This window comes from Nyctereutes procyonoides, unplaced genomic scaffold, assembly GCF_905146905.1.
Source record: "Nyctereutes procyonoides isolate TBG_1078 unplaced genomic scaffold, NYPRO_anot_genome, whole genome shotgun sequence".
In the NCBI taxonomy this organism is placed as follows: Eukaryota; Metazoa; Chordata; class Mammalia; order Carnivora; family Canidae; genus Nyctereutes; species Nyctereutes procyonoides.
The window spans coordinates 43,450,905-43,478,098 of record NW_026575043.1 but is presented as its reverse complement, the minus strand read 5'-3'; positions in this window follow the sequence as shown (position 1 = coordinate 43,478,098).

Genomic DNA, 27,194 nt, shown 5'->3' with positions numbered 1-27,194 from the left:
CTGTTATGACTGGGTATTACTAAGCCCATTTCAGGACTGGCAATCTGAGGCTCAGAATGCTGAATCGATTTTCTTGAGGTTTCATTTCAGGTGCTGGAGTAAGGATTTGTGTTCTAAAGCAAACTTCTTTCCAGGAAATGCGATTTATAGAGGTGTTAGTGTGTGTGTGTGGGGGGTGTGTACCTGGAAGAAGGAGGAGGCCTTTCATGAACTCTTAAAGGGGGAAAAGAAGGAGAAGCCATAGTACCTAGAGGGAGCTACAAGCAGGTGCAAGATATTGGCAGAAAGAAGGCGTTAGTTCTGTGGGTGGCTTCGATGTCAATGTTGGGAATTGTCTACTGCCAGGATAGTGCAGCTAACAATTCCCATGAATACTCCCTGTGATTCCTGTGCTTCTGGAGTTTTGGGACACTTTCCTGGACTTTGCTCCCTCTGTCTTTCCAACAATTATGGAAGCTGCTAACTCTCTGGATTAAATCCCTTCCTGCTTGAAATGCCTTGAACACTGACCAAAACTTGACAAAGTGCCCTGCCAATCGTTGAACACACACACACACACACACACACACACACACACACACACACACACATGTTCAACTCACAAGGATAAATTCCCAAGAAAAGCATAACAGGCCACACATTCTGGGGGCATGTGAGAATAAATCATCATCATTACCATCATCATCACCTGTTTTGCAATATGGAAACCAATCTCTAGAAGCCTGGGAATGAAGAGCCCATGCTGCTTTTTGTTAAACAACTGCTTTTTCCATGTAATTCAACCCTCTTTCTAGATGAACAGGGCAGAAATGGTAGTGAAATTCTTCAACGGGCCAAATTCACCACAGCAGCTGGCTGTGAACATTTATTTAAAAGTGAATGTGTTTTTGTTTGTTTTCCTTTTTGTGGGGTACAAATACACAACACTTTCTTGCCCTCTCCACTCTTTTTCCCTCTGAGTCTCATCAGCTCCCATGGTAGAAGCTGGCTTGGTTTTCCATTTGCAAAGTTCACAATTCACCCAGCCATGAGCTGTGCCTTTAACCACTGCTAAATTGTTTCCTGACAGCCCTCGCTACAATTTTCTCCCCTGACATTTGATTTACATATGATCTTTAAGCACTGCCATGGCGGTAATAGCGATTTGGTTAATATTCCAAGCGCTCCCCCATGCCCCACACCTTGCAGGGCCATTTCATTGCTGCAGCGTGGCAAAATGCATGTACCAGATAAATGTATCGCTAATGAAATAAACGGATTAGGGGGAAGAATCAATTGCCCTGCTGCCAGGATGAGGCACCAGGAGTTAATTTTGTCTGGATCTGCAAGGGTAGCTGTTAATAGAATAGGCTTTTTACCTAATTGGAGGGAAAGTAAATGAAGTACAGTAATATTCCATGATGTATTGGAAGAATTTACTTCATTTTCTCTTAGTCTTGCTTGATGAGTGTTTACAGCACAATAGAATTTATAATCCTCCTCTTCTTTCTTTTCTTTCTCTAGTCCTTATTCTCTTGCTTTTCTTTCCTTGTACATCTGATTTTCTTTTCTCTCATCCTCCATCCCCCCTTTTTGTCCTTCTTTCCATCCATCTATCCATCCTTCCATCCGTCCATCCATTCATCATCCACCAATCCATTCATCCATCCTTTAATCCATTTATTCATCTAGGTAATGACCCAGGATCTCAAACGCAAATATCTTCAGGGGTCAGTGACATAAATGAGTAAATATTTGTTGGGCTTGTGACAAAATGGAACCATCACATCATCTTCATCATTATCATTGTCATCACATCTGTTGTGTATTCAATCTGTCCATCCTGTCCCCTTTTTTCCAATATTTTGTAAAGGATTATAATGCTAGTTAAGACCTGATTCACCTCTGTGAATATGAAAAAGAAAAAAAGTGTGGCCAAAGAGTTCACTTATGTCAATTTCCATGTCTGTCTGATTCCTAGACTCTTACCCAGGCCTTTTCTCTCTCCTCCTGATGGAGGCATTGAAGTTCTGTTGAAATAAATGCATCATCTAAAGATTGGAACCAAAAGGTATTAGGAGAAGTTTGGTCAGCCTGATGGGATAAGTAGAAGAGAGCTCTATAAGGCTAAAGAGAAGGGTATAAACATATACAGGAGGCTCAGAGCATGTTTTCCTAGTGTGCAGCAATGCACAGGGGACTAGACAACAGGAAAGGGACATAACATGGTTTACTGACTGAAGAGAGATAATGAGTTAGGGTGGGAAAGATGAACTTGTAGAATGAGACGCCACAGCCCAGAGCAGCACCAGGGACAGCTCCAAGGCCTTTCATTTCAGCAAATCCAACCCATCCAGGTCACATGACTGGTATGTGGCAGGGCAAAGATTATAACCCAGGATTGCAGAACCCACAGTGATCCTCCACCTTTAGCATATCAGATCCTCTTAGGAGCTTATGTAGCCTGTTAATTTTTGAAGAGAGACAAAGACTTTCTTCTTTACTCAAACTTGGTCAAGCTACTCTGAGTCTGCTTTCTGATTAGTCCCTGACCTTGGACTCTATCTTGACCCTTTTTTTAAAAATTTTTATTTATTTATGATAGTCACACACACACACAGAGAGAGGCAGAGACACAGGCAGAGGGAGAAGCAGGCTCCATGCACCGGGAGCCCGACGTGGGACTCGATCCCGGGTCTCCAGGATCGCGCCCTGGGCCAAAGGCAGGCGCCAAACCACTGCGCCACCCAGAGATCCCCTATCTTGACCCTTTTATTCCAGCTTTAGCAAAACTCCTGCTGAGTCAGTTCAGCAAAAATCCCCCACCCTTGATCTGATCACCCTTGATATCTAATCAAATTCCTCACCCCCCTACCCTGATATCATCATGGCCTGCCTTAAGCAAGAATCCTATTAGGTCAGCATAGCAAAGAATTAACTGAGCTTTTGTAATTTTTCATCTGCAGATAGATATCCCTCCTGCTGTTCTGCTCCTTACATATAAATTCTCACTTTTTCTTATTGTATTCTTTCAGAGTTGAACCTGATGTCTCTCCACTACTGCAAAATCCTTATTGCAGTAGCCACCCCCCAGCCCCCACAGAATAAAGTCTTCCTCACAATTTTTAACAAGTGTGGGAATACTTTTTTCTTTTATGAGGAGCTGAAGAATCTGCACTTGTGATAAACTCCCCAATAAATGTATCCCTGATGAAGTAAACGGATTAGGGGGAAGAATAGCAGGTATTTTGCAGATCATTCTTTGAAAAACTCCAGCTGAACCTTTTTGGGGCATGTTTAGAGGAGTCTTATTTTATTTCTTTAGCATTCCTTAGCCACTGAGTGTCATGAGGGATGTGACAGGTGCTCAGGGGAGAATCGACATGGGGCTGAAGTACTGGTAGGGACAGTAGTTAGTTACTTGAACATGAATTTTATTGTTGTTATTGTTTACTAAAGGCTTCGAGTTATATTTTCAAGGATGTGACTTCATTGACTTGAAAGGCACAGTCCATCGTCTGCCTCTTGAAACCCAAATCTCTGCATGAGTCCAGAACCTAGATTTTGATTTCTAGTCACATGCTATGTCCAGGGCCAGTCATTTCCTAAGAGCCTACTCTGCGTTAGGTATCATGCTGGCCACTGGGAATGCAGAAATGAATCAACCAAAATTTTTTCCTCCAGGAGCTTGATGTCAAAACCACAGCCACCCCTCCATTCTGCATCTGTTGGGCTAGGACCCTATAAAGCATTAATCATCTCATTCAACTGTCCCCTCTTTTTCCCTTTCTCTTATTGCAGACTTCTGCTTGTGTAAACTTTGCTGAGAATTTGAGCAGAAATAGTAAATAATGAAGCTCCAGAGGGTTGTACTAATTTCCCAGACATTTAATCAATACGGAGCTGCCCTGTTCATTACAGCTGTCAAAAATATGCAAAATCGTCCATCTGGTCCTCTCAGGTATGAAGCTCTGAGCTGGAGTCACCAGTTGCTTGGCTAATTACCACGCCCCATTTTCCCTTCATTCCGAGGCCTCTCCATTAACCATGAGCTACCAGCTCAAGTATAAAGGCAAACAATAAATATTTGAAATGGCATTGCCTGTGCTGGGGTCCTGAGTGGTAGCTGACTTGGGTTGCTGCAGATGAAGAGTACAGGTGGGGTTTTGTGAAAGAGCAGCCTCCCTCATCTCCTCCCACCCCCTCCCAAACTCTCCCCAGCCCCCAATCTTCTCCCTTCTGAGGCCCCTCCCTGCCCTTCAAATATTTAGACCTATTAAAAACCATTGGGGGGAAAATGATCTATACAAAAGCTTTGCATAAAAAAGTGATCAATGCAAATTCCTCTGAGGAAATTGCTTCAGCAGATGGAAACGGCCCATTTGCAACAAATGCCGCTGGCTGTGCAGATGGTAATTATGGGATGTATGTAAACATGCAAGCTCCGGCAAGCAGAGCAAACTGCACTGCTGAACTCAGCCGGCATCGAGAATGCCTGCCCTGGCAGTGCCCTGCCCTGACTGGCCTGCAGACCAGGGGCTCATGAGGAGTCCAGGAGAACTAAAGATTGGGTTTGGAATTCCAAGACCTGTTAGTCCAACCTCAGTTGAAGTACAGGTCTTTCTAAAATGGTCCCTAGGAGCAAACCACACATCTTCTAATCTCTTGGTGGACCAAGGCTACAGCATGGCTCTCTGGAAGAAAGAAATCAGCATGTATTGAGTACTCACTGTATGCCAGGTACTGTGCTATAAGTTATGAATGTATTTTCCTGCTTAGTCTTCACAAAGACCTTGGTGGGTTGACATTATCATTATCATCATCATCACCACTACTTTGCAAATGAGAAAATGGGTATTTGGAGAGGTAAAGTGATTTTCCTAATATCAGAAGGATAAGAACTAAGAAAACTGAGATATATTAGTTAGCTATTGCTGAATAACAAATAGTTCCAAGCTCAGTGGGTACAAATAATAAGCATTTATTATAGCTTACAAGTCTACAGGTCAGCTGGGTGGTTCTTTTTGTCTTGGCTGGGCTCAGCTAATCATGACTGGTCTTACTCATGCACTTGATGGTCTAGGGTGTTCTTACCTAGTCCAGTGTTTGGTCCAGTATTTGGCTGGCTCTTGGGCTGGGATGATGGGATATGTGAGCCATACATCTCTCATCCTCTAGCAGATTAAAGCCCGTGGTAGATGGGCAGATGTCTCATATGGTAGTGAGCTCACTAACACTGCAGAGTCCTTGTTTGTTCAAGGTGTCCTGGATTCCCTTCACAGGCATGCAAATGAGCTGGGGGCTTTGATTTTTAGGTCATCCATAAATATCAGGGACTGTTTGTGACATGAACTTTATAACTTGTCTTAAAATATTCTCCTTAATGGTAATCATAGTAAAGTCTCACACTGAGCATGCACTGAATCATTCATTCATTCAACAAATGTGTTCTGAGCAGCTCCTCTGTATTAATCACAGGAGATGTTTAAGGATCAATAAGATAGGGTCCCTGCCCTCACAGGTGGCAGGCTGCTAAGGAAGGCAGTCATGCCAACAGGCAGTGATAAACCCCAGTGTGATAAACCCCAGCACAGAGGTGGAACTGCAAGGGATGAGGGCAGAGAGAGGGCACTTAATACAGTTGGAGGATCAGGGAGGACTGTCTGGGGGAGGTGTGACTTGAACTGCATCTTGAAGGAGAGTAGAAGCAAAGAAAAGGTGAAGCAGGGAGATGGGAAAGGACATTCTAAGTGTGTCAAACAGCAGAAGCAAAGTCATGGGGATAGCAAAAAAGCATGTTATATTCTGGAGACTGAAATCAGTTCGGTAAAGATGTGGCTGGGCATTCATCTTAGAGAGCTCCTTCAGGCAAATCATAGTGGAGATAGTGTGGAGGGGTTACAGGAGGGAGCTAGACCAATGAGGAAAGACCCTGAGGCCGAGGTGGGAGGTGGTAGCCGTAGAAAACTGAGCAGACCCAGGGAACATCAAGGAGCATGACTTGGGCACTAGGAAGCAGGGGAAGGAAGAGAGGGAGGTTATCCAGGTTTTGGTCTGAGAGTGGAGAGGTTAAATACATCTGGGGAGGTACAACAGGTTGTTATGGCAAGCTCCGGGACTGTAGAGTAGTCTACAACCTCCACTCCCAACCCCACCACCCTCATGCATCCACCACAACCAACACTCAGGGGCAAGTCCTGGTCACTGCTCATTCTCCAGGCACTGGCCAAGGGGTGGGGTCATTTACTCCTCATAACAATCCTCTGAGTAGGAATTGTTACTATCTTCATTTTTCACTCAAGGGAGGAACCTGAGGCACGGAGAGTGAAGGTAACTGGCTCAAGGTCACATAGTCAGCAAAAGGGCAGAGCTGGGAGGTAAGCTCAGGCTGTCTTTCTTCAGAGATGACAATTCTATACACACATGCATGGAAACAGGCTAAAGAGAGTGGCATGCATCAGTTGAGACCTGTCAACTCTCAGGTGAGTTGGCCCAGAGGGGGATCAAAAGCCAGGAAGCACAGGCTGTGTAGGGCCAGCCGGTGTGATTATTTTGTGCTCACCCAGAGCTGTGAAAATCCTAAGATCTCACCTCCAAATCCCCAAATTCTACTTCTCTTGAAATGCCAGATCTGGCAACACCGGGATACCATTTCTGCATGGCAGCAATTAGCGGGAGGGAAGAGTGGCACTGCCTCCTTTTTGCAGCCTCTCGACTCAGGACCCCTCCAGCATTAAAATTAAAATCTCTTGTCTCAACAATCTTGTGAAGAAGAAGCATCATCATTATACCCATTCTGCCTATGAGGAGACTGAGATTTAATGAGTCGAAAGCACTTATTTAAAGCCTCAACCCCCCTGAGTCTGAGCCAGAGACAGAGTCTCTCGACATCCTTCCCACCGAGGAAGGCCAGAAGCCTGAGATGGAACCCCATTTTTGAGCTGTAACTTCTCCCAGGTCCAGGCGCTTGTTCTCTGGTCCTGTTGAATCATCCAGTTGCCTCATCCTTCAGATGCTGCAGAGAAGCCAGATCCTTCTCTGTGATGTCCTTAGCTCCCCTTGTATTGATCTCCAGCTTTATGAGGGTGACAGGCCATACCTTTTAATTGCATTATTACATCTTTATGGCCTGCTCATTGAGCAGGTCTCCTGCACTGGGCAGCTGGGCCCTGGAATTTATATGCGGAACTGAAACATTTATTGGAATCCTATTGATAAAGGCATATTGTGAAAGTCCTGTGGCTCTCAGGAAGAGGCTGGGGTCCTCGGGAGGCAGGGGGAGAAGGCAGGTCAACATACTCCCGAGGAGAGAGTGGGTCAGTCATGAGATATGAGGGCAGTGCCTCTCTCCACCCCCTGCCCAGCCCTTAGATATTTCTTCTTTAATCACTATGGGCAGGATAAAGCAAGTTCTAGAAGACTTCCAGGGACTGCTCCTGCCAAGGAGGGAGAGGGTCCTTCAGGTGGAGGCTCTGTGTGAATAAGATATACAGCATGAAGAATAAAGAATGAATTTCCGGGACACCTGGGTGGCTCAGTGGTTGAGTGTCTGCCTTTGGCTCAGGTCGTGATCCCGGGACCCTGGGATCAAGTCCTGCATCAGGGTCTCCTCAGGGAGCCTGCTTCTTCCTCTGCCTATGTCTCTGCCTCTCTCTGTGTGTCTTTCATGAATAAATAACTAAAATCTTAAGAAGAAGAATGAATTTCCATGGAGTACAAGATCTGTAGGGAAAGTACATGGCCTGCTTGCCAGACTCCAAGTGCCAAATAAATGCTTTAAACTTGGTGTGCCCTAATCTGAACTGATCCCCCATCTCCAATTTCATTCACAGATGCAAGAATTGACAATCCTCACAAGGTCTCAGGACACCTTGGGGTCATCATGGATGCTTCCCTTGGTTTTACTTTTTACTCTATTGCAAACACTGTGGGCTCTACTTACCAAATTCAGAGTTTTGAGACTTTGAACTCCTCTTGCACCTTTACTATGCATGGGGTGCTCCATGGTCAGCTCTCTGTGGATCATTTCAATAGTCTTGCAAATAAAATTTTGGTTCAACCATCTCCTTCTTACAAGATCTCCCATGAAAACCCTATTTAATGTATTTGTTTTTAAAAAATATTTTATTCATATGTTTTAGAAAGACTGAAGGAGAGGGAGAAAGAATCTCAAGCAAAGTCTGCACTGAGCCCAGAGCCCGACATGGGACTCAATCTTATGACCTGAGCCTAAATCAAGAGTCGGATGCTTAAATGACTGAGCCACCCAAGCACCCCTGAAAACCCTATTTTATTTTTAAAGATTTTATTTATTTGTTCATGAGAGACACACAGAAAGAGGCAGAGACACAGGCAGAGGGAGAAGCAGGCTCCATGCAGGGAGCCTGACGTGGGACTTGATCCCAGGTCTCCAGGATCAGGCCTTGGGCTGAAGGTGGCACCAAACCTCTGAGCCACCCGGGCTGCCCCTGAAAACCTTATTTTAAATCACAGTCCCCATCACAGCACTGTTGCTGCCCAATCATGCTTTGTTTTCCTCCATAGCACTTCTCTCCCACTAATACACTATTAATTTATTATTGTTATCTGTCTCTCCCACTAGAATGTAAATTCCTTCAGGGTAGGGGCTTTCATCTGTTTTATTTGCTGCTGTATCTCCAGCACTGAGAACAATGTCTGGCATATAGTAGATGCCCAATAAATATTTGTTTAATGAGTTCATAAGTGAAGTTGGTTGGAGCCGAGTCCTGGGGGAGGGGAGTGTCTCTGGTGCTGCTGCATGGGGTGGGGGCTAGAGTTTGTGCCTTGAGCTCTGATTTTCATCCCACGTCAAACGGTGTGTTAGTGGAGCCCTCACACACATCCAGGGTAATCAGTATGCCTTCCGGGAGCTGTGAATTAGTAATATCACGCGCCAAGGAGTCAACCCTAAATGGGGAATTCGGAAGAGGAATAGCTTAGGGGTTAATTTGAATGTATTTCTATGTCTCAAAATCAGCACATTCTAGGAAAAAGGAATCTGCTTTGCATAGTAAATGGTATTTGATGCGTAGACTCTTTCTTCACGTATGACCTGGGTCATATGTCTTTTTTGATTCTGAGAAGATTTTGGTGCCAAGGAGGAGAGGTCTATGGTGCAGTACTAATTGGTGCAACTAATTGGACCTAGTTTGTGAGCTTTTCTAAGCCATAAGACACCTAGGTTTTTGTTCCTTATTGTAATAACCACTGCCCTTTTTAAAGCATTTCTACCTTGAATGAGAGACAGTGGCATATGGCCAAATGCACCTCCAGGTGGAGACGTAGAGGAAATGAGTATTTTAGGGTTGGGACCTCCAGTCAAAATGGTCAAATGATAAACACTAGAGCAGATAGCTCTGTGATCGAAGCTTGGTTCAGCCACTCAATAGCTGTGTGACCCTTGGTGAGTCCCTAAATTTGCCGTGCCTCAGTTTCTTCATTTGTATAATAGAGATGACAGAGCTTTATTCCCAGAATTCTCAGGACACAAATGGAATGACCAGGGAGAGGGAGATGGAGTGAGTTTAATTTAACAGTGACTGTGATTAAGCACACAGCAGGTGTTTTGAGCTGAGGCACATCTGGTCCATGCAGATCCCCTAAAAGAATCAGTTAGGTGTGTATCTGAGCACATGCATGATTGTTGAATGAATAAATGAATGGATGAGCAGAGGTTACAGGGATAGATAGTATGTCCAGTAAAGAAAGATGGCGGGATGGCTTGACTCTCTGGACATGTAAAGTGTGGAGCTTGTTCATAAAGAATCCTCAACTGGAAGAACCCTAACACATCAGGGCTTGAGGGGACTCTTGAGAGTCCTCCCTTTTTGAAGGTGAGCAGAATCAAGGCCCAGAGAGGGAAAGTAACAGGGTCAGGGACACACAGGGAGTGAAGGGTAGGGTTGGGTTGGAACAAAGGTGCCTTCCTCACTCCCAGCGTCCCCTCCACCTCCACCAATCTCTCCATTGGTGCTCTTCCTGAAACCCAAAGGGGAGAGCGGGACAGAGTCCAGACCTGCAGTTCAAACAGTGGACTAGGAGGGAGAAGAAGAAGAAAATAGGGCCCCTTCTAACCTCAGCTATAGGCCTGGGAACTCCCCATAGCACAGGATGGACAAGGACAAACCTCATGAGGGGTCAAGAGATGCAAGAACAGGAAGGCACTGTAATTAATTACCATCAGCAGTGGATTGTGTTGGGGGTGAGTACTGAGATGCCTATTGATCAGAGAAGCAAACACAAATTGCTGCCAAGTGTCCCTCCGGCCCTGGGTCAATATGCTTCCATATACAAAGAAGCCAGGAACTGTTGCCGATACTGGGGATGTCTTAATCAGAGTAGCCAAGAGAGCTTGTGCCTCTCGGAGAGATATCTGCATCGTGAGCTACTCTTATGGAGATCTTCCTTCTCTCCTCTCCTCCTCCCTCCCTTCCATCCTTCTTTCCTTCCTTCCTTCCTTCCTTCCTTCCTTCCTTCCTTCCTTCCTTCTGTTCATTCAATATACTCCAAATGCTTACTACCTGTCAGGATTCTTGGAGGCACTAGGATAGAGCAATGAACAAGAAGGGAATCTTTGCCCTAACGGGGCACCTAGAGTAGACAAAGGGACAAACAAGATAAATCCAGACAGTGATGAGAGCCTAGGAGAAAGTCACATAAGGGAGGCAGGTGGAAATGGGTGGAGGATGGTGACATCTTGCTGGGACTGGACAACTGGGGAAGGCCTCTCTGAGAAGGTGACATCTGTGCTAAAGATCCCAATGAAGAAAGGAACCAACCTGGTGAACACAGTGGGGAAGGGTGCTTCAAGCATAGGGAACGGCATGTGCAAAGGCCTTAGATGGGATTTTGGAGGAAAAGAAAGGTGATCAAAGGAGAATGGCAGTGGAAGAGGCCAAAGAGGTGGACAGGGGCCAGATCACACAGCAAGCTTTCCCTGAGGAAGGAGCTAGATTTGTTTTGAGTTATGAAACTGTTGGGATCAGCCACCTCTTTTCGGGGTGGGCACTTGAGCACTGAGGCATTCACCTGGACTAAGGGATGGGGTCCTAGTTGGAGTCTGGGAGACCCAGCCTTGCTTGAGTATGGACTCTTGAGCCACTTCATCCTGCCATGGGACTTCCATTGAGCCCATGACCTTCCAGCTTTGTCATTCTGGCATTCTTTCAAGGATGTTTGATACAAATATGCCATCTCCATACATATCACTCATCACATGTGGGAAAAACCATGGCCACTAGGTCACGATGCTCTGGTGACCACACTCTGTACATGGCAGGTGTCCTCACTGAGGGAGAGAGGCTTACCAGAAATTGAAGGAACATCAGAAAGCATCCTTGGGTTCAAGTTTACTGACCCTCTTAGCCCTGGGTCTCTTTTTGTCTGGCTCCCAGGTATCTCCAATGCCAGATGTGACCTGGAGAAACCAGCTGGTCTGACCCACTCCACTTTGGGAGCTAAACTGTGGAGTCTTGGTCAGCACAGGCCTATGCCCTTCTGGGTGATAATTGAACTGAGCTCCATCCATAAGTATCTGCATCAGAGGGAGAGAAGAGGTGGGGATTTTAGCAACCATGAGAGGAAGAGCAAAATTCTGAAAAAGTACTTGTGTGAGGATGACTTGACCTGCAGATGCATGTCCTGAGTGCATGCATGTGCAGGTCTGTGTTGGAGGGTGTTGGTGTCCACGCATGTAAGGCCCCATGCGCAAGTGCAAGTGTGATGTAAATGCCAAGAAGGCGGAGGCTGCGTCTGTCTCCCGCACTGCTGAATTCCCAGCACCTGGCACATGGTGAGTGATCAATAAACATTTGTAGAGTGAATGAATAAATGTGTGCTCATGTGTAAAAGTTAAAGTTATCTGTTTTCTAACTTGACAATCTGTTATTTGAGCTTTCTGTCCAGGAAATACATTGAGAAAATACTTGGCATCACCACATACGCCCACTGTTTCTTTTTTTATTTATTTCAAAATTTTTATCGACAAACGACATACATACAGAAAAGTGTACATATCATCCATGTAAATCTTAGCGAGTTTTCACAAAATGAACGCCCGTCGAACCACCACCCAGGTCAAGAGTCAGCTGAACATGTCCAGGGTCCCAGAGCTCCTGCATGTCCCGTTCAGTTACTATCCTCACTGGATAACTCTTATCCTGTCTCCAGCAACATGCAAAGTTCTGTCTGTCTTTGCACTTGATGTAAATGCAATCGTGCAACAGGTACTCATCCGTGTCTGGCTTCTTCCACTCAGTATTAGGTTTGTGAAAATCACCCACATTCCCTAGGGAACTTATAACTGTTTATTTTCATTTTCCTATAGCAGGGGTTGGCAAATTTTGTTCTGGAAAGGGCCAGATAGTAAATACTTCGGGCTCTGCGGACTATACTTGCTTGTAACTGCTCATCTTTGTTGTGGTAAGGCAAAAGCTGGCACAGACAGCTATGTAATGAATGGATGTGGCTGTGTCCCAGTAAAACTTTATTTACATAGCAGTACGTGGCCGGCTATAACTGTGGGCTGGATGTGCCAATGCGGCTTTGGGGAGGCACACCTTTCTGGGAGTATGGCACAATTTATTGGTTTCAGCAATGATGAAGATTTGGCTACATCTGTTTTAGGCTATTACAAAGAGGGCTGTGAACATGCACACACATGTCTTCATTTCTTATGTTCGTGGGTGCACACCTACCTAAGCATGAGATTTCTGGGTCATTGTGTTGATGCATGTTTGGCTACAGGAAGTTCTACCAAACAAGTGATTGTAGCACTGTTGGTTCTCAATTAGGTGAGCTCTTGTGTCTGAACCTCCCCCCACTTCCTGCATGCTGTACCTTGCATAGGCACCCTCTATTTCTGTCACCTTCAAGGACTGTAGGGAGCCTGAACTGTGGCTGATCCACGCCGCACTCTGGAACAGAGGGGCTAGCCACGCAATGACCCAGGCGCAGCTCAAAGTCTGATTGTGTTTTTCTTCTAAGCTACCCGTCTCTAGGGCTCATTTGTTTTTCCTGTCACTTCATTTCCCTTCCTTCACCGCAAACAACCCATATCCCATGGCAAACAAAAGGGGACTCTGCTGCTATACAATGAGGATCTTTGGGTCTTTAAGAGGGCTGGTTGGAAGCAGCATTGACCTCTCCTTCTAAATGAGGTGACCAGTTTACTGAATACCATATCCCCATGAGTGTCACCCTTTGAAGAGCTCCTACCTCAGCCCCTGTCCCCAGTTCAGCCCAGAGAGCCAACTGGTGTGACTGGGCTTTTGCAAGCACCTACCGTCATCATTCCGGGATCATAGGAGGTAGCATCCTGCAATACAGTGGCTGAGAAACGTGCCTTAGTTCAAGTTCCACCTGACCATCTACTCTCTGTGACTTTGGGCAGATTATTTCACCTTCCCATGACTCCACTACTATGCACCATCCCATCTAATTGTTCCCAACAACAATGATGAAGCAGGTATTATTACTACCCTCCCCTGACAGATCAGGAAGCTAAGGCTTGGAAATATTAGATCTGGCTTGAGGACATGCCCATACCTAAACCCTGAGCTCTAAACTTAAAGACCATCTGTTACTCTGGAGCTCTGGTCCCAGTTATGCACCAAAATGGTTTCCTTTGGAAAAGTCACCACGTGTGCTTTTAGAGCCTCCAGTCTGGCTAATCAGGAGCAATCTCCTTTTCTTAGAGAAATAATTCAATGTTGGATGGAATAATGGAAAAAGTGAGTTCCCTCCAAATTCTTGTAACAAGACAGCCAGGGTTGAGAACAAAATATTAAGGTCTTTTGAGGAGACGGCACCTCTTAGTAAGTGGAGATACATAATTTTTTTTTCTTCCCAGCAAAAAACCTGCTGCTTCGAATTTCTGACAACTGGCTCACTGTTCAAATACCAGTATGGAATGCATTTTTCGTGCCACAGGTCATCTCTGGAAGGGTAAACACCACCAATTTTCAGCGTCAAGGCAGTCAGAAGCAAACCTGGTATTTTCTGAATACAAGAGTAATAATACTCCTTCCTGCTAGTCTTTTTTTCTAAAGATTTTATTTATTTGCTTATGGGAGACACAGAGAGGCAGAGACATAGGCAGAGGGAGAAGCAGGCTCCCTGTGGGGAGTCTGATGCAGGACTTAATCCCAGGGCCCTGGGATCACAACCTGAGCCGAAGGTAGACTCTCAACCACTGAGCCACCCAGGTGTCCCTAGTCTTTTTTTTTTTTTTAAAGATTTTATTTTTAAGTAATCTCTACTCAGTGTGGGGCTCGAACTCAAGACCCTGAGATCAAGAGTTGCATGCTCTATTGAACATGTCAACCAGGTGCCCCAAACCTGGTATTTTCAAATGTATGTTCATTTCCCCAGACATAAAAGATATTTGTGTGAAAATTACAGTTGTACAGTTTATTTTCAAATATAAGAAGTAAAGTGCTGCTCACCCTCAATCAGCTTTCCACATTTTGCATGATGACATTCTGCTCTGTCAATAAATTTATCAGGTGTGTTTAGCTCTTTTGCTGTATCATCTAGCAGGTACACCCTTGGTATGTCCCTGTAGAAGTGGACAGGTGGGTTTCTGGCTGGGCGTTCCATGAATTAACCTGGTTTAAAAACTGTCAGGGAAAAATGAAAAGAAAAAAAAATAACTGTCAGGAAGGGCTGGGTTCAAAGTTCCATCAGAAGATGGCCATGTGTTCAAAATTTGTTCTTTGAGCACCAAGGCCTTCCCCATTGTCTCTGGAGTGAAACCAAGATGGCACCCCTGAGAGCTAGAAGTGGCCATTCATACCCATGGGCTACTGAGATTGGGAGTGGCAGGTCATGGACTGACTCGGAGGTCAAGTTCATAGCTCGGGAAGGTCCAGAAACTACGGAGAGTGACTTGTGGATCCTAGATCATTAAATGACCCCTGGTCTGAGATCCTGGGATCCTAAGCCCAGGAATACAGGAGTGTCTCACCAGAGGCCCACAGTAGGGAGACCCACCTTCTCAGGCAGACTCAGTGTGGAGAGCATAGATTTTAAGCAAGACCACTGTGGCATGAGAGAAGTCCTATTTCCATTTGTCATTTCCCTACTGGGACTTTGTTCAGGAACATTTCTTAATTACACATTTTTTTAAAAGATTGTATTTATTTATCAGAGAGAGAGAGAGAGAGACTGAGAGAGAGAGAGAGAGAGAGCACAAGAGGGAGAGGGAGAAGCAGGCTCCCCGCTGAGCAAGAGAGCCCGACTCTCTTGATCCCAGGACTCCAGGATCATGACCCAAGCTGAAGGCAGATGCGTAACCGACTTAACCACCCAAGCGTCCCCTTAATTACACATTTCTTACCAACCTGTCTTGCTGCAAACCCTTACCCACCTGTCTTGGAGGTGTTCAGGGGCGTTGTCACAGACAGGGGCAGGGATGTGTTGGCCAAGGCACCCAGACGAAACAGTCCAAGAAACAAATTTACTTCTGGGAACAGGGAGAAGATTTCTCCAACAATCCACATTGGAAAAACCAAAGCCACTCACTCAAATCTGGCCTCGGCCTGGCTGTAGACATAAACGGGAGGCAGGAATTCGTTGATTTTCCCGGCCCTGGGACCCAGCGTCAGCCTGGGATCAAGGCTTTGGGTAACGAGCAGCCTGGACAGCGAATAGAGTTTGGAGTTGAAATCCATCTGAGGCCTCTCTCCCTGCCAATGTCTACAGCTTAATAATTGCTTCCTCGTTTCTGCTGCATTCAGGTTCAAGAGAAGCGCAAGCCCCTCCAGCGGCATTATGCAAATCGGGCCCACTGCGTTCCTGCGGCAGCATATAGAATATGTAAATTTATGGCAGTGGCGGAGGCTGCTTAAGACAGAAGATTTCTCAATGATGAAATTAGATTTTCTGGAAAGAAGCTTCCGAAGACCTGTCTCTGTTCCCCTGCCTCGTGCAATGCCGTAGCCACCAAACTGGTGCTCTGGGAAATAATTAACTGAATTACAGGCTGAAACCTATTTGGAAAAAAAAGAAAAGAAAAAGGAAGGAAAGAAGAAACAAGCCGGGTTTCGGGTTTCGTGAGGCCACAACAAATCCATGCTTTCTGGAACGTGTAAACAGGAATGGGGGCTGTGAGGGAGGGTGGGTGGGAAGTGGGCGGGGGGTGGGGGAGCAGCAGGCTCTGGTTGGCAGGAGGAATTGACACAAGACAGAGCTTCAGCATCACCTTGGCCTTCACACTGGGGTCCGTGGAGCTTCCAAGAGGGAGGCCGAGGGCAAGAGAGCAGAAGGAGCCTTGGTTGCTGCTTCAACCTAGCACCACCGCTTTTATCTGAGTTACATACCTGCTTGCTCCCAATTTTATCAGAACAAGGCATTTACGTCCTTTAAAAATATTGAAAGATGATTCACCTAGACCAGAGGCTCTCAAACTTGAGCCCATATCAGAGGTACCAGGAGGGCTTGTTAAACACGGATTGCTAGATGCCATTCCCAGATTGGCAGACCAAGTTGGTCTGCGGAGGGCTGGGGGATGTACCTTCTTAAGGAACTCAGGGTGATGGCTGATGCTGCCCTGGGCTAAAGTCTTCATCTGACAGACTAGGAAGACTGAGGCCCAAAGAGTTAGGTGCTTTGTCAAAAGCCACACAGTGGAGTCCAGGCCAGGACACGGATCTGATTCTTCTCATCACCCTCATCCTTACCATCTATCTCATTGAGATCATCTTTGTTGCCATTCCCATTTCCTGAGCACTTTCCATGTGCCAGGCATAGATACCTCACTTCGTGTCACCTTCACCACCGTGCTGGGCAGGACCACTGCATTCTCCATTGAGGATACTGGTTAGGGGCTCAATGTTTGCATCTCCTGGAAATTTATATGTTGAGTCCCCATTCTCTACCACCCCCCTCTCTTTCTCTCTGCGCCACCGTCCCCCTCCATGCATACATGAATATGAGGTCATGTGACCCTAAAGCAAGAAGAGAAAGCCGTTTCAGAGAACTGAAACCTGCCAGCATCTTGATCTTGGACTCCCAGTCTCTGGAACTGTGAGAGATAAGTGCATGCTGTTTAAACTCCCCTTCTACGGTATTTGTTAGGGCAGCTCGCGCTGACTAAGGCAGTCCCTGGGGCTCCACTTCAAGCTGCCTCACCTCCTGATCCTTGGCTTTCTCATCTGTAAAATGGGGCATTCTGACCCTTTAGAATGTTGGGAGGATTCCATGAGGTTTTACACATAATGCGCTGAACTCAGAGCCTAGCCCACAGCAGTTAGATCATGGTAATTACTGTTATCCTTGTAATTATTGTTATTAATTGCATCGTGGGGATGGGGACTCAGAGCAGGCTTGTGAAATGAGCTTTGGGAGAGGAATGTGAGGATCTATCTTAGTTCCAATCCTGAGCCCAAAGTCCACCTGCTGTTAGACTTGGGGACATGTCATCACCCTCTTGAAGACCTGGTTTTTGCAGAAGTGAATGGAACTTGGTGACCCCAGGACGCCCAGTTGTATGATCTGTGATTCCATAATTCTAAGAGTGGGGCCATTTGTCATCCTCATATTGCCCGAGTGGGTGGCATTCAACTTCGCCTAGACTGCTGCTTGGCCTCCTCCTGGCCTCCTTGCCTCTGATTTCCTCCCAGCCACTCCACCCTTCGAGAATTCTCAGATGGCCACCGGATTCAGTGTCCTTTAGCTCAACCCTTCTGTAGCTCTCTATTTCCCTTCCTTGGGTTAAGTCAAAACATGTCAGCTTGGCACTGGATCTCCTTCCTGCTCTGGTGCCTCTCAGCCCCTCAATCCCTGTCTCTCTCTCTCCCCATCCATTTTCCAGTAACACACAGAAGCATTCTCAGGTACTGGTACTCAGGAAACCGGTATTGTTTCCTGCCTTCCTCTTCTTGTTCTTGTGCCTTATGCCTGCTGCTCCATCCCTGCCCTTTCTCTCTTTGCAATCTAGTTGAACTTCAGCTCAGATATTTTGCTTTCTGAGATGCATCCCCTCACCGACCTTCTCCTGCCCCCAACCCCAGACTGCACAAGGCACTTCCTCTGAGCTGTGTGTACATATCTCATTCTTGCCCTTAACGTTTCCTATTGTAATGGTCTCCTGAATTTTTTTTTTGTCTTTTCCACCGGACACTGACTAGTTTAAAGAAAGAGGCGATCCTCTTCATCAGGCTTTTTGGAAATGTTCTGCTTTGTTATTTGTTTTATCTGCTGCCTATAAGCTTCATGAGTGAGGGGGCTGTATATATTCTGTGTTTGTCACTGTCATTGCCATATGTATTTTCATGCCCTGCACATAATGGATGTTCAATCCTTAAATTAATATATCCAAAATCTCTGCTCATCTTCACAGTTTTCTTATTAACTATTATATCCCAGCTGCCTACTAAAATGTGTGGTATGGAAGTGCTCAGAAAATCATTCCTGAATGAAAGAAAAATGAACACAATAAGTGACTTCATATACAAGTGTATCAGTCAGCTGTTGCTGCATAACAGACAGACACAGAATCCCAGTTGCATACAACAATAGATGTTTACTTCTCAGCTAGTTTTATTTTGTAAGTCATGTGGGACAGTTCTGAGCTGCGGGCTGTGTCTGGCTCAGCTCCACATGCCTGTCATCCTCTGTGGGCTGGCAGTTTAACCAGAATATGTTCCTCTCATGGTGAGGGCAGAGGTTGCAAGAGAAAAAGTGGAAACACACAGGATTTCTTGAGGTCTCATCCCAGAACTGGAACCCTGGTCCTTCCATTCATGTAACACTGGCCAAAGCCAGGCACATGATCAAACACAATGTCAGTGCAGAGGGAGTACCCTCTAGGGAGAGAGGCATGGATACAGGGAGGGGTAAAGGATCAGAGTCAATAATTCAGTCTACTCCAATGACCAACCCCAACTATCTAGCCCAGAGCTCATGGCACATAGCAACCACTCACTATGACTGCTGAGACAAAGTGGCTATGGTGGCCCTCCCATGTTCAAGACGATAAACAGTTTTGCACTTTCTGCATTTTATGCCCTCCTTCATCTCCCACCCTGCAATTTTCAATGATTTTCCGGTGCCTGCATTAAACAATCTCTAAGTCTCTGCCCACAGGCTTTGCCGTGCTGGGGCATGTCACAAGTGTGCCCGCCTGCCCGCCCCCTCCCCCAGCCTGTCCTTCTCCCAGCCCACCGTTCATGTTGTGAGGGTCCCCCTGATGTTTAATGCATAAGCCCACATCCTCCCAGCAGCCGCCGCAGACAGATTCTCCCAGCATGGGAACGGCCATGAAATCAGATGACTGTACAGGAAGCAGTCGGCCCCCACCCTCTGCCCCCCGCCTTCCAATTGTTGTGAGGCTGCCCTGCTTCGAGTCAATTCCAGTTTTGTAATCTCTTTTATTAATGTGCCGGAGGCAGAGAAAAATGCATTTGTAATTTCCCCTTAATGGCTGGTGGAACTTCTTTTTGCTTTCTTTGTGAGCATTTGTTTGTGGTACACACACACACACACACACACACACACACTTTAGGTCAGGATGAATTGAGTGGCAAGACAGTGGATGTCAAAGCACAGACACAGAGTCTTAGAATATTTCAACAGGAAGGGTCTGAGCCCAATGGCTGCCACATTATGTTCCCAGAGCCCTGGGCTTCCTCAAAATAGCAACAGAAGGTACCACAAAGTGAGAAGTGGGGTGAATTGGCAGCCCCCTCCTCTGACCTCGCTTCAATCGGAGCACCTCTGTTTTAACCTGCTTTGTATACTATGGTTATCCACAGGCTTGTTTGGAATGAAAGGTACCACCACTGTATCAAATATACAATAACACTTATTTCCTCTGCCCCCAGTTTCACAGGAAAAAGAAACCCAAATCTCAGAGAGGCTGTGACTAATCCAAAGTCACAGATGAATTAGGGGTAAGAGTGTTTGGGGACTGAGCCCCCTGTCTTCTGATTTCAAACTTGATATGCCTTGCCTCCAAATAGGTTATACCTCAGAACGCTGAGCGCCCTCACTAATATGGTTTGATATATATTTATTTCATCTCCTGAACACATTGACCATGGATGCTTGTGCTGAAGGAAAAAGCCATGGTGGGCAAGTCTCCTTTTCCTTGCCATAAAGGAAATGAATATTTACTGAGCCCTTAGAATATTCCAGGCACTGGACTGCAGGGACTTTTGATACTTATTACGTAACCAAAACCTTACCACCAGGTGGGAATTATTGTTTTCTATGTTATGGAGGAGGACACTGAGGTTCTGATGGGTAGGGGGCTTCTTCAAGGACACATGGCCAGGGCATGGTGGAAATGGTATTTCAGCCTGGGTTCTCCTTATGTTAAGAGACAGTAAAGTTTTAAAGTGCTTAGCTCTTCACGGATCTTAAGAGTTAGAATTATTCAAATGATAATATATGATGATAATGACCGCAGCTGCTGCCAGATATTGAGTGCTTACCTTGACTCTGGTGCTTACTGAGTGCTTTACATGCAGGGCTGCCAGATAAAGTGCAGGGTGTGTACTGCAGAAGAGTTCCCAGCCAAAGGGTCTAGGGAGAGCTGAACTCAGTCTTTACGCTGCTCGGCAGACCTTAGGTAGGGCTGCATACCCCTGGAGGAAGGGGCTATGTTCTCTAATCATCCTACTGGAAATGGTTGCCTTTTCCCACATCTGTCAGAGGCACTTTGTGAAAGCTGCTCTTCTGTTTGCACACCTGATCTTATGCTCCCATAGGGAGCAGGGTAGCTTTATGATTATCCTCATTTTAACGATGAAGAAACAGAGGCACAGGGAGGTTAGATTTCTTGCTCAGCATTGCTCAGCGGCAGAACCAAAATTTGAACCCAAGGTTGCAAAACTCCAAGGCTAGGAGAGATAGGAATTTGCAGCTATAGCCACTCAGACTCCCCCTCCACCCCCCCAAAGACTGTTGGGTTTCACAAGGTTCTAAAGATAGAATATGGGAGTTCATGGTTTGAGGGCTTCTGGGAGGAGGTGTTCTCTGTCCTGTATAATAGGAATCAAGAGAGATTCTGAGATAGCAAAGCACTCTTAATTATCAGTCCAGTTGGGCTTCTTCAAATAGTCTCTTTTGGATCATGTGTTCATGCTATTGTCTACCTCCCCTCTCTCCAAAGGAGATCCCAAGGAGTGGGCAAAAGACCCTCAGGCCGTGTGGGTCTGACCTACCCCACCCTGTACTGTCTCTCCTGGAACAGCCACGAGCTGAAAGAAGCCTCCCTGGAGAAAAAAATGTCTACTCAAAGCCAATTGTCACACAATGTCCCAGAGCCAATTACTTATTCTGAGGGACCCTGAGGTGGCTTGAGGACTTGACAAATAAAGAGGAAATAATTTGCAATGTGCTGTTTACACATAATCAGAGTGTACTAAGGAAAAAAAATAGTGTTACAGCCTACAGCTTCCCACGTTTTATTTTGATCTTCTCCTAAATCATTACATAAGTGAAGAGGCAGCTGGAGACTAATGCTTTTTGGGGAAAAACATGTTTGGGTGTGTTTGGCTAAAGGAAGGAAGGACTTTCTGTAAACACAAAGGCGTGGCCAAAGAAGGCTGAAAGAGACCTTGTCCCCCACCCCCACCCTGAAAAGGAGGCAGTAAATGACAGATACTCAGGACTCTTGTTCCACACCACACACTGAGGCAGGCACTCGACAAAGCTTATGGCTGTGGATCCTCACATCTATCCTGGGAGATAGGTTCTATCACCGGCTTCATTTCACAGGTGGGGAAATCCTGGCCCCAAGAGACAAAGTCTCCTGTCCAAGGACATGTGACTTATGCAAGGTGAACCCAGGACTAGCCACCCAAGTCAGGCTGATGTTGGAGCCCAGGATTTTTTTCACTTCAGCATTCAGCCTCCAAATCAGTTTTCCTGAGTTTTGATCCTAGTCATTCGTTTTGGGGGCTTAAAACAGGAGTTCCTTTCTCCAGAGGGGAGTCTTGTGGAGGCGGTGCTGTTTCTGGTTCTAATTGTCCTCTGTTGATCACTTCCACTGCACACGGCTAATAAAGCGAGGACAGGGGGTCACTAGGGACAAAGGAGACTCAGGCAGGAGACCTCAGGGAGTGGCATGGTGACAGGGGATGTTGCTTGTGATCTAAAGGGAAGGTCTGCTCAAGGATGGCTTTAGCTCTGGATTTTTTCTGAACATTTCTTGGAGTTCCTTCTTTTTTTCCTTTCTCAGTCCCTCTTGAGGAACTGGATATCTTTGCCTCGACCTGCCCTCCTTCGCTCTCACCTCCCCTGACTTTGAGGAGCCAGGATACCTTCTTAGAACTTTAGAGTTGTTCATCCTCCCATGTTTGGACCCACCTTCCCCTCTCATTGGTCTAGGATCTCAGAGCCACAAGGCACCTCAAAAGTAGATCTAGTCCAGACCCAAAGTCAAGGTGAGTGAAGTGATCTCAGCCCCATTTTACAGACAAGTCCTCAGAGGCCAAGTGCTCACTTCAAGACCCAAGGTAGAAGAGAGGACTCAGATCCACGCTCCAGCCCCCAGAGCCCCACCTACCAGGTTTCTTCGGTAGGGGAGCCTGCCCTCTCTTTGTTCTCCACTCGCCCCTGTGTCTCTGAGCTGTGTGCAATTTACATCTACACGCGCCCACATTTGCATGAAACACACAGACACACACAGGACTGCTCCTGGCTTGAACAACAAGGGATGCCAAATGCCGTTCACATCTTTCTGGGGAGGAGTGCATCCATCCCGATTCTACGTTTGCCAAAGCGCCATACGTACCAGACGTACATATATTCCGCGTGAATTTCCTTAATCTCCCTCACAGCTGTCCCTCTCCATGGCCTCTGCTAGAGCATTCCCAAATTACTTGTCTCTTGGCTGGTATAGCAGCCTGTTCCCTGACTCCTCCATCCCCTTAAAAACAACAAAAATAGCAACAATAATGATAATAGTAATGACTGCTAATAAGATAGCCCCTACTATGTGCTGGGCTTCGGAATAAATTACACACATGTTACCACCCTGGAATGAAAGCATTATAACCCCATTTTACAGGTGGGAAAAATGAGGCTCCAAGTTTAAGTACCTCACACAGGGCTGGGGGTTGAGCTATTGAACTGTGGTTGGCACTGAGACTTGGGCTGGTGACCCCTGTTTGGCTCCCCTCTGATCTCCCCACCTATGCTGAGCCTGCCACTGTGATGACCACAGCCCAGGGAAATCCTTGTTCTGGAGGGCCCAGAGGGTAGCAGCCAAGAGAGTGCACCATTTCAATCTCTGATGGTACCGTTTTCTGTGTGCAAACTCAGGTAAATCACTTAACCTCTCTGAGCCTCAGTGTCCATTCCTATAAAATGCAAATCACCGGAGTACTTAGCCATATAGTGTAACTATGGAAGTTGATAAGATCATTGTAAGGGAAGCACCGTGTGTAGTTCTCAGCACGCAGTCAATGCTGGGTAATTTAAAGATTATGGCATAAAGAGATAATTATACTGACACTCAAAGCTTTCTCGGGTCAGGCTCTGCCCTCCTTTTGACCATTAAAAGCCTACCACCTCCATCTGGCTTCCTACTCTTAGTCTAGAAGGAGCTCCTTACTGGTCTTTACAAACTCCCCACCATTTCTCATCTCTGTGAATTTGTCCACATGGATCTGTCCATCCATCTGCCTTTTACCCTCCCGGCAGACCCAGAATTGGTTTGCCATTAATGCCACCTCTCCCTTTTCTGGACACAGCCTTGTGTCCTGGTGTATATCAGTCCTGAGGTCTTATTGTGGCCCAGGTTAAAAGATACAGCTACCCTGGTAGGACATGATTCTTACTTTTCCCCCTTATACTTTAAAAAAAAAGATATTTTGCTTATTTATTTGTGTGTGTGCGTGTGTGTGTGTGTGTGTGTGAGAGAGAGAGAGAGAGACAGACAGAGAGAGAGAGAGAGAGAGAGAGAAGGGGCAGAGTGGGATGGAGAGGGAGAAAAAAGTCTAAGGCAGACTCTGTATTGATTGTGGAGACCCATGTGGGGCTCGATCCCATGACTGCAAGATCATGACCTCAGCCGAAACCAAGAGTCCAACGCTTAGCCAACTGAGCCATCCAGGTCCCCCCATACTTAAAAGCCACTGGATGGAAGGAATTTTGAGTTCCTGAATGAGGCACATCTCCTGAAAACCCACATTAGACTGTGCCCTGGGCAAAAAAATAAACCTTTGTAGTGCTGAGCCACCGAGAACTGGAGGTTCTTTGTTATAGCAGTTACACTGCCCTAATAAATCTACCTAACTAAAATCTATCTTTCTTCTCCATATTTCTATCCTCATATTGTTTCAGAAAGAACTTAGTCATTTAACAGTATATTTTAAGAACAGAATGAAAGAAAAATACCTGTGAGAATGTAGAATAGCACCAGTTATAACATTCAGAAATTTGTACTATGAAAACCAACACTCCTACTAGTGTATGGATAAAAAAATTTAGCTCTGAGCCTCCTAGGAGCCATGGTAAAAACAGAAACATGTTTAGTTAAACACTCCCCAGATTTTTAAAAAAGATTTTACTTATTTATTTGAGAGAGAGAGAGACAGACAGAGAGAGAGAGAGAGCACGTGCAGATGTGCTCAAGTGGGAAGAGGGGCAGATGGAGAGGAAGAAGCAGACTCCCTGATGAGCAGGGGGCCTGACACTGGGCCAGGTCCCAGGACCCTAAGATCATGACCTGAGCCAAAGGTAGATGCTTAACCAATTGAACCACCCAGGCGCCCCTCCCCAGGTTCTTTGAGATAAATAAAAATACCACTGTTAAAGACAAATATATAGAGAGTTACGGAATGGTTTTTCCTTGGTATCTTTATTAAAAAGACCACTGAAGTGGTTATAGCTCAACTCAATACTGTCCAGCACTTGTTCTGTGTAGCAAGTCTTTCCCACATATTTCCTTGTGGAAACACAAACATAAATGCTGTTGAGAGATTCTTTGGATGCATCTCACAAGGAAGCACCCAGGCTTCTCTATAGGCTTGGGATATCCCAGAGGGAAGAGACTCCACCCTCTTCATTTCTGTGTTTTCATGTCTTAGCGTGGAGTCTAGTACCTGAGGTGAACACACGATGAGTATTACTATTGATACTAGATGTGTTTGAGTGTGTGTATGTTGTGGTATGCTGCATGTGTGGTGTATGGATGTTGAGTACATGTGTTGTGTACTGAGATGTGTTGTGTGCACATATATTGTGTGTCCATTGTAAGTATGTTGTATGGATGGTGTGGGATATTCTGTAAGCATTGTATATGTGGTTTGTGTTGTGCGTGGCTATTGTGTGGGTGATATGGGTGCTCTGTGTGCATTGTGTGTTGTGGAAGTGGTGCGGATGGCATAGTTATGTTATTTTCTATATGTGTGTCATGGTGTGCTGTGGTGTATTGCGTGTGCCGTGTGTGTGTGTGCCGTGTGTGTGTGTGTGTGTGAGTGTGTGGTGTATGTGTACTAGGAAAGTGCATCAACATGTATGCATCCTCTGTGTCCCATGTGTGTTGCATAATCCCAGCAGGATCAGTACGCATTCCCTGTGTGTGACTCTGCACCATTGTGTATCCCTTTTGTGAGCACAGGGCATGCTCCTTGGTGCTGCCTGTGGGCACATGGGTTTGTACCCCTGCCCCATGCAGGCTCCTTGCATGCATCTCTGCGTGTGCCCTGTGAGTCATTGTGGATACATCTAGAAGGCGGTGACTATTGTCTTCAAACAGAGAACAGCCATTAACACATTCATTAATTAGGATCATGTTGACACTTCTATTTCTGACTAAAAACATCTGTTTGTTTAATCAGTTTTCTTAATTCCTTACACTTATTCCCTTTGTGAGAGAGGATGGGCTTTCTCTCCCAACGTGTGTACACTGGGGTTTTATGAGGTGGGGGCACAGGCTCTGTCAATATTGCCACAGGGTGACAGCTCTCAGGACAGCCCACAGGCTTCTTAACAAATGGACATCCCTTTCAGTGGTGAATGAAGAGCCGTCCATGGGTCAATTTGCCAGTGGCCAGTCCTTGTTTATTGGCAGAGCCTGAACACATTATAGATCAGGTGTAAGCACCCCTCCACGGCACTACGTCAAAACGCTACAGGGCGTGATGTGGTGTGGTCCTGGGTGGGCCAACTGCTCTGTTCCACTCTTTCCCACCTAGGTTTGTACCCTAAACACAGCCACAGGCAGCCAGTAACCTTGTCGCATCAATTTCACCACAGCCCTGATTTTCTTACATGTAAAATGGGATGATAAAAGGACAAAAGTCGAGATTAAGAGAAAACATTTAAGTGAAAAGCCAGCATGGCACCTGGAACTGAGGAGATGCCTAAAAATGTCACTTCTAGCCCCAAAGCCACCCGCCCCCCCCCATGAGCCCCACATGAATTCACCAGGGTTGGGGACTGATGACTGAGAAAAAGACTCAAGGTCAGGGAATGACTCTGGTCTCAGTCCCCACCAGTGACACCATTGGACATCCAATGTGTGTCTGCTATGTCCCTCTTCTGTGCCAGGTGGGGCTGGGTGCTGGGCACACAGTCCCTGCCCTTGGAGAACCCAGCAAGACCAGATGAGAGAGACGTTGCCACTGAAGCTGACTGCAAACTCATTTAAGAATGAGAAGGGGATTCTCAGAAGAGGGGATGGATGAGCATAGGCCCCAAAGCTGAGGTAGGGAGGAGGAAAGCTCGTAGGGCTGGGAGCTTGGAGGAGCTTATGGTGAAGCTGAAACGGAGGAAGTGGTGAGCAGTAGAGGGGTTTTTGCCTTTAGGTTTTTAATTTTGCCTTGTTTTTTTTTTTCTCCATTTTCTCTCATTTACCAATATGTTTGGATATCTTTACAATGAACACAATCAGTTCTACTTCACTTTTAAAAATAATTGAATAGTTTCTTTTTTTAAAAAAAGATTTTATTGATTTATTCATGAGAGATACAGAGAGAGAGAGAGGCAGAGACAGGCAGAGGGAGAAGCAGACTCCCTGAGGGGAGCCCAATGCAGGACTTGATCCCAGGACCACAGGATCACAACCTGAGCCAAAGGCAGACACTCAACCACTGAGCCACCCAGGTTTCCCAAATAGTTCCTTATATACCATATATCTTATTTTAAAATCTTGGTACATAGATGGACCTGCAGGTTGTTTCCAGCTTGAGGACATCTATGTGATTTCCCCAGGAATTTTCTTAGCAGTGGGTCAAAGG